This window comes from Pseudomyrmex gracilis, unplaced genomic scaffold, assembly GCF_002006095.1.
Source record: "Pseudomyrmex gracilis isolate BER0280 unplaced genomic scaffold, ASM200609v1 scaffold_73, whole genome shotgun sequence".
NCBI classification, from domain to species: domain Eukaryota; kingdom Metazoa; phylum Arthropoda; class Insecta; order Hymenoptera; family Formicidae; genus Pseudomyrmex; species Pseudomyrmex gracilis.
In genome coordinates this window covers 688630-697793 of record NW_018020657.1, presented here as the reverse complement: position 1 = coordinate 697793, position 9164 = coordinate 688630, and the positions used below count along the sequence as shown (strand labels likewise).

At 36.3% G+C, this 9164-nt stretch overlaps 1 protein-coding gene across 1 annotated transcript in view; it reads left to right on the top strand.

Moving 5' to 3' along the window:
- The first annotated feature begins 4922 nt into the window (after positions 1–4922).
- LOC109854739 (single-minded homolog 2-like) overlaps positions 4923–9164 on the top strand; it is a 59167-nt gene continuing 54925 nt past the window's right edge. Inside the window, exon 1 of the mRNA XM_020428154.1 lies at positions 4923–5264. The gene's annotated coding sequence lies outside the window, so the exon portion shown is untranslated. The remainder of the gene's footprint in view (positions 5265–9164) is intronic.

The following is a 9164-nucleotide window of genomic DNA, read 5'->3' as shown; positions in this document are numbered from 1 at the left end:
TATATTGTAAAAACAAGTAACTTTAGCAGATTAAGAAGACATTATATTAAAAGAATTGATAAAATTTAACATTGTGAAAAGATCCCAAATTCAAAAATCCAGAAGAAATATATGAGAAATATATCTTTACGAGCCATTCGCAGGATGTTTGTGGGAAATATATATATATATACACATGTAACGAATTCTACTTGTAAAGTTTTACAAGTTAGTGTTTTTTTAATTGAAATCTCAATTCTTAAATTCATACGGGATGTTGGATTGCATCTCACATTTGAAAGACGCCGGATACCTCTCCCCTGAATTTAAGAATTGTGATTTCAATTCAAAAAACACCCACTTGTAAAAATTTACAAGTAGAATTCGTTACATGTATATATATATATATATGTACACGCACAGTTTCCGCACAAACATTCTGCGAATGGCTCGTAAGGCCTTATATATTTCTCGTTGACAATTTCAACGACCCTTAAGTCTCAATTGTTTCAAAAATCCAAGTTTGTTGTATCGAATATTTTTAATTCATTGTGATGAATTGTATTTCACACTTTGACAAATGTTTTTTTTTTGAGGAAACCTCCTGTACGTGACTAGGTGCAGATTACTTAAATTTTCTCCAAAGGTAGATAGCTGAAAGTGTGGAAACGATTTTATTGTATCAAGGTACAAAAAGGTAGAATATTCGGTGGTGGCCTCACCTATAATGTAAAAAAACTGACATAAAAAGACAAAAGAAAAAAAAGATTTTCTAAAGTCAGTATATAGTGAGAGAGAAGAATGAGAGCGGTCACGGCCATAAAAGAAGATGTGTAATCGCTTTTCGTGGACATGGTTCTATTCCGTGCTGTGAGAATACCGACGTGGTGAAGTTACGCACACAAGAAGATACTGGAGCCTGGCTTGTAAACTGAATAGAGACCTGTAAACCGACGTTTTTATAACCTAAATTTCTTTATTTTTTAATTTTATTTACTGCACAACATTAAAAGCGCTTCTACAGAAGCAAATAAATATACAAAACTATATAAAGCTTTTGAAAATGGTTATATAATGCTTTTTTGAACTTGTTTTTTATTCATAATGATAGTATATGGTATCAAATACACATCATCACAATATTACTTTTTGTGCATCAATTAGACAACCAAATCATATTCTGAGTGTTTCATTAGATTGTTTTGTGTCGTACGTATTGCTGTAGTTCAGTGTAAATACGTACATAAGCTTAGAAATAATTTTATATACATGAATATATGGTGAGGTTATAGAAGAAAACTGTATAAGAAAAAATTTATGCTGAATTTTGATATTCCAAAGAACAACAGCAAACTCTTAGCATAATTTACTTATTTCTGTAGAAGCATTTTGGATTTGATGCAGTAAACACGGCACAAAACGAAATATTAAAACGTCGATTTACAGGTCTCTATAGTCGGTATCCAGGACCCTCTAAAGCCTGTTCTACATTGATTCTACGCGCAAACGCAAGGAACAGGTCTGGTAGAATTGACGAATCGTATTGATCAAATCAGCCAATTGATCAGCGTGATTGGTCAATTCCACGAGATCTATTTCTTGCGCTTGCGCTTGCGATCAATGTAGAACGAGCTTTATGTTAATGTACGAAGGGGCGGTTCTTGCTTGTGTGCGTATCCTCACCACGTCGATGATTCTCACAGCACGGAATAGCACGGAATAGAACCATATCCACAAATATAGCACGGAATAGAACCATGTCGAAAAGCGATACACATTCTCTCACGGCCGTGATCGCTCTCGTTCTTCTCTCTGCTATAATCAAGAAATTGTTGCAAGATAAAAAATAAGAAAATATTATTTTTCGTGCACAAAACAAGTTAATAGCAAAATTTCGAACAAATAACTATTTAATAATTTGTACAAATTTCTTAAATCAAATAACTGATAAGAAAAAAATATAACAGGACTATTTCTTCTTTAACCCATTTGCATCATAAGCGCATATATGTGCGCATTTTGCCTGGCCACTATAACCAGAGCGCATATATGCGCGCATTTTACTTAGGCATTTATCACCAAAGCGCATATTATTTATACCCTATTATTTATTTATTTATTTAGTTTTTTTTTAATTTTGGTGATAAGAACGAATTTTTGACTTTTCTTTGTGATGCAATTGGGTTAATTCCAAGTTTTTACAATAGAAATACACTACTTACTGCGCTACGTAACATTTAAGAAAACCCGAAAGCAAACGTTATGTTCATGAAAAAAAAATCTTTCTTTTTTTTAAATGCAGTGAAAGTAGAAATTAATTAAATTCAAAAATTTATTATCAGTATTAGTTAAAAAGTCCTATTTCGGCACAAAACGACGCTATATAAGTAAAGCAAGTAACATTGCGACAATATTCGCAATTTGACAATGTTTAACTTGGCTTTACTGCGTGGGAGAGCGGTAAAAAAAAATTTGTGCTATTAGACTTAACATTTACGCTCGTTGTTTTCGTTGTGAAGAAGATACGCGAACGACGATGTTCCGGCGCGCGTAAAGCGTCAACCTTGTAACATCAAAAGCCTGCGCAGCACGATTAAAACCGAGAACGGCTGAACACCGATGAACAAGAAGAGAGACGAGAAGAGGAAAAGAGAAGAAGCCCCCCGTTTTCTCCCTTACCTCAATCTACGGTCGAGGGGAGGGGATATATCCCCACGCGCACATCACGTGGGCGTGGTCGCGGAGCCTGGATGCTGCACCAATGAAACGCGGTAGGCGTTATCTCGGTACATAGTTACTCTCCATCGCGGTACATAGATGAGAACTAGCGACCGTGTCCGGGGGTACACATACACACCACCGTAGCTGAGAGAAGAATAAGAGTAAAAAGGATGTCGATATATAGACTTCCCGAGAAGAGAGCGAGAAAGTAAGCCACTCCGTTTTATGATAAAGATCTCGAAGGAGCAAATAGCGAATTACGAAAGAACTAACTAAGCACGCAAGGACCAAAAAAAAAAAAAAAACACGAGAAGAAGACCACAGGCACACAGAGAGAAAGAGTCGCATCAATGAGGAGAGACGGCTGTGATAATGGCACCGGATAGATTCACGCGTGTCCGCATGAAAGTGTATTATATTAAGCCGAACTTGTGGAGCAACAGAGAGAGAGGAACGACGTTGAGGCGGGAGATGCGCGAAGGTGCGAGAAGGAACAGCGGCGGCGGCGGCGGCGGCGACGACGACGACGAGGGCGGCAGGATCGGCGGCTGCTGCTGCTGGCACGGCGTCCGCGGCTGGTCCACGGTTCGGCGGGGAGTCCAACGTGCACCGTGCATCCAGTTGTACACGGCCAAATACACGCGGCGCTCCGCGTATGATCGCTGGGTGAAATTGAACGCGCGTAGTATCCGCGCGAGAAAGAGATTCGTCGAAGAAGAGAGGAGGGAGAGGAGAAAGAGAGAGAGAGAGAAAGAGAGAGATATCGCTTCTCGCGCGTTTGACAGCGCCATACTTGACAGCATCGAAGAAGAAGTGTCGCGACACATCCGGAAAGGGAGGCCATTATCCTCGGCTTCAAGATACTACGCGAGATATTATATTCGAAAGACCGATGGTCGCATTTGTGCATTTAATTCCGATTGACAGGAGTGTGTAATCGGTTGATGTGAGCGAAGCGGGCTAATGACACATTCTGACGTGAAAAGAGAGGAAACGCATCGAGACGGTTTGCAAAAGAAGAAGAAGTACGAAAAATTGCGAGGAAAAATTTCGGTCCAAGATATATATGTATGTGTTTATGATATATCGGTAATGTGAGACCGACAGGTCACGAATCAACTGTCACGAATTCCATATGACCTGAACAATAGGAAATACGAGAGGAAAACCCTCCCCGGACACATCAGTTTTTAAAAAAGTTAGAGATATCGATATTTTCGACGATCATACAAAAATAAATAAATAAATAAATAAAACAGAGAGAAGATACTGCAGTAGATTATTTAAATAAACGTAATTGAAAGAGAACCTGGTTATCTATTTGAACTCTTTGCGTTTAGTGAACCTATTGTGATTTGTGTGCGACGAAAGCTCGATTTAATCTCGGAAGACAGAAAACTGATAAACTTCCGTTAGTTAGTTTTAAACTACCTGACTGCATAAAATTTTGGACAAAAGAATCCGTGCAATTTTGTGTGTTTCTGACAAAAATGACTGGTGTTTTTTCGTTGCGAACCGGAGCGAACCTCGGTGTGTAATCGGAGTTTAAGATATGTTGTTCGAAGAAGCAACTTCCCCAACTGTATTTCGTCCGACTTAACGCATATTATATAGTTTCATTCGACCGCGTCGAATATAGAATGTTCTGCAATACGCAATTTCTTTATCGGTATTAAGTTACACGCTATTAGCTTATCAAGTTCCGATAAAAACACGTGTCTGGATCTTTCTCTGAAAGTAACGCGCGGTCGAGAGATCTATTTCTATACATAACAATCGATAAGAATATTTCATAAATCACACGACAATAGCAATAAAAACACATGACGTATTTACGCGCAATTGTTTTGATTTTTTTAATAACGTAAAAACAGAAAGTAACTTATATAAAAACATTTAGAAAATCTATATATATATATATATATACACGATATATATTTTGGTGCAACAAATTAATTGCGTTATTTCATTACAATGTTACTAAATAATATGTGTGAGATAATTTTTTGTGCGGCGAATACGTGACGAAAAGATATACGGTAAAAATTTCGTGCAAAAAAATCTTCAAACAAACGTAAAATGTGTTATAATAACTAATAAAATATGTTTTAATATTCGTGTAATAACAAAGACCGTAATATGTGTTGAAATATATATGTAATATAATAATATAATATAATATATATAAAACATAGAATATTATAATAATTATAAAAAAAAATCATTAAAAAACATCTTGAAAGAATTGTGACCAAAAATGGTCAAATAAAATGAAACATCACGGCTGACTTTGTTCGCAACTTTAACCACCGCGATCGTGCCGAATGGATCTCGCGAACGGAGACGAGTGAAGAGGACGACGATTGAGCGAGCCCCCGGAAATGGCGAAGAAATTCAAGGCGTCGCTGGAAATGTGTCAAGTACCGACAGCTCGATAAAAGTGTGCGCGTCTTCGGGGAAGTCGATTGTGCCGAAATCACTTTCCTACCGAGGGAGAGACTAATTGGTTCCACCCCTTATCTTCCACCCTGCGGGCTCCAATGAGAGGTCCGCCCTTGCCGAAGGTTCGTAAAAGCAATCGATTCCGCGTACTCGAGAAATTTCGCGTAGACGTTCACCGTAGATGTTGCAAGCGCAACTACGGTCGGAATTTCTCTTTACATGTCTCTGTGTATTATTGTTCTTTAAAATATCATTATTCAAATATGTTATATACTTTTGCGCGATTGAACACAAAAACGGGGTGTCTTATAATTGATTGCGCAGTAAAAAAAGCTGATACATTTTACGCGTCATTAGCTTACGATCGCAATTACTTCGAAAGACAAAAATTTATACGCAATGGATAAGGCTATACGAGCAATTATACTGGTGTATTTTTTTTATAATAATTCCTTTATTCTTTAATTAATCAAACGTTTCGATCTTTAATTTGGATCAGGAATTATTATAAAAAAATACACCAACAACCAGTATAATTGCTCGTATAGCCTTATCCATTGCATATTAATTTGTTAACGAGTATTTCTTATTCATTTGACAAAAATTTATTTGTGATATTATATAATGTTACACGGAAAAACACAGCTAGAGTCGCAACACTCTTACGTTAACCCGCACGTGTATTCGCCGTTATATACTTCTGATGTATATCTTCTTTTTTATTTCTTTTATGTTTCGCACGAATAATCTTTCATCACATTGACAGTCATCAATAACACCTCTGTATTTCGTATTATAATACGCACCCATCTGCGCACACTGGCGTGAGAAGTGATAGAAACGTTCGAACGGAATTGATCGCTTGAGAAATCTCATATTTTTTTTTAAGAGATAAAAAATCTTACATTTCTATTTAGTTAGCTTGATATTTGTGTACTTTTGCACAATTGATATACGTTTGATGTGATACGTAAAATGTTGTTCCGTATCACAACTATGGGAATATTAACAAACTTTGTTATTCAACTGACATATGGGGTTTAACGAATTTTTATTAATTTACCGATATCTGAAGTAATAATTATAAAAAAAATTCTGCGTAAAAATATTTCTTGGATTTTGCCAAAATTCTATATTAGAAACATAAATTAACATTACTTTGGCCACAGGTGTAATTCGAGCGCGCGGATGCAGGTAAATTGTTCGCCGAACTTGTGCGCGTGTATCTCGATATTGTGTTACGCGGCACCCGCATGATTTTTCACACGGTACGCACAATGTGTGTTTCTTATAACACAATATTCTTCTCTAATACTTTCCTAGCATTGATTTTTCTCTGGAAACATCATCTCTCACGGTTATTTTTCCATCAAAAAGAAACTGAATTAATCTTTATTTACATATATACGCTAAAAATATTGTGAAAACAAATGTTTATATATATATATATTCACTAATAAAATAACTAACTCGTAAAACTTACACCGAAAAAAATTATATTCTCGTAAGTAGAAGATTTTATATTTAAAAAATCTTCTTAAAGATTTTAGATGATATTCTTCTGAAATTAAGAATATGTTCTTTATTTAAGAATATATAGTGAGATATATATATGTTTTTCTATAGAGAGATTTTTATATTCTAATCAGTATATATTCTTATCAATATTACTATTTAGAGGATTTTCCTCTTAAAATAAGAAACTCTTCCTGGCGCCTATTTTAGTATAAAATATACTTAAAGTAAGTGGGATATCTCTTCAAAACAAGAATACAATTTTTTCGGTGAATATACTCGAAAGATACACTAATTAATTATATTTATAAAATATGGCGCCGATTCAAACGCGAACAAAATGTCAAAATAAAAAATTGCAAAATTATATAAATGTTTTAATGATAAAGAGGAAAAAGAAAAGAATACATTTCGAATGTTATTACACCAAAAAAATTATATTCTCGTAAGTAGAAGATTTCATACTTAAAAAATCTTCTTAAAGATTTTAGATGATAATTCTTCTGAAATTAAGAATATATTGTTTTATTTAAGAATATAATCTTTATTTAAGAATATAGTCTTTTTTGATAGTGAGATATATATGTTTTTCTATAGAGGCTTTTTATATTCTAATCAGTATGTATTCTTATCAATATTGCTATATTTAGAGGATTTTCCTCTTAAAATAAGAAACTCTTCTTGGCGCCTATTTTAGTATAAAATATACTTAAAGTAAGTGGGATATCCTCAAAACAAGAATACAATTTTTTCGGTGTAACATCATTCAAAACACTCGGAACAATCGTTTTATTGTTATTAAATCTCGATTTAAATATTTATCTCAAGAGAGAATAAAAAATTGCCTTTCGAGCAATTGAATTTTCAGAGTCTCATAAATCTTCCTAGAATGCCATTAAAATATGTTCGTGCATCGAGAATGCACCTACACAGTCACCATCCATCCCCCCCCCGCCGGTCGCGGGCTAAAAGCGCCCGTCGGGAGAAAGGGGTTGAAAAGGCGTGATTTATCCGCGTTTCGTGAGCGCGCGCGGTGAAACGGATCGGGACTATTTTCGTACTCGCGCCGTGCACGTCGGATTCTCATTTCGCCGACGTAGGGATGGAAGGAAAAAGCAGAAGGAAACGTTAAAGTAAATAGAAACGGCGCGTGTGGTAACACGTCGCGGCAGCCGTGAAGGGGCGTGTCGCTTCCTGAAGTGATTTGTCGAAAAGAAAAAGCGTCGGCCTGCCGAACGTGATCCTGACCGGTCGATCCTGACCGCCGCTTGCTCACCCTTCCGCGGTGGCTCACGTAGGAAAAGATATAATCGCGCGAGGACTCGTGTCTCTCTTCTCTTCTTCGCGGCAGCTGTCGCGACGGTGTAAATTACGAACGTGTAAGCTTTTCGTAGCAGTCTTTATATATATAATATCTTTCAACTCTCTTGGTTTTTTTAAACGCTGTCGCGCACTTAAGACCGAGTGGGCCAAACTCACGTCATATTTAAATCCCTTCGATTAATGGAGCACGAAGAGCAGGTGTGTCTTATTTCTTCAAAAAAAAAAAAAAAAAGGGTAATCCTCTCTGTATTTTAAAAATAAATTGCAGTTTTTGTGTGACAATGTTGTGACTGTAAAATCCTAAAACACACACACACACACGAAATATAGTTTTTAAAAAAGAAGTACAACAAACAGCGTGTGGGTTTATAATTTTTTTCTAAATATATATATATAGCATAAATATAGCGTAATACGGATCCAATTTGTCACAGCAATTAATCAGACAATTCGCGAATCGTCAGATCGCGGACGTTGACGTTGACACACATGTGCAACGGGCAATAATAATAGTAATTCATGAATGGTTCGGTCGCGATGGCTAATAATAGCGCGATCGTAATGGTAGTGGCAATAATTGAATGAACTGGCGCGCGCGGGTGCGCGCCTTACAACATCCTGGCACGTGCGTAAACAGGCTCTTAGGTAATTCAGGGTAACGCCTGACGCGCATATACGCGCGTATTGTATATGCAAAACGCTTGCTGCAAACAAGCAAGCGCGCTTTCTAGAGAAAACTTTGCGCGTTATTATTAAGCACGCGCCGATTATTATTACATTTCCCTCCAGCGCGCGAGAAAGTTCCGACGATTTTTCATTCCGCAATGTTAAAGCTAGAACGCAAAGAGACACGAGCAAATGTTTTCGAACATTACGTGGAAACGAATACGGATTTTTTTAGTAAGCGCTTGGATATATGTGCGAAGTTGCAATTTCGAAAGAACATAATCTCGCGAAGAAAGAGGTGTTTGAGAAAAATTGATTTTTAAAAATAATAATTAACCTTCCATACACCGAAAAAATTGTATTCTTGTTTTGAGGATATCCCACTTACTTTAAGTATATTTTATACTAAAATAGGCGCCAAGAAGAGTTTCTTATTTTAAGAGGAAAATCCTCTAAATAGTAATATTGATAAGAATATATACTGATTAGAACATAAAAAGGCTCTATAGAAAAACATA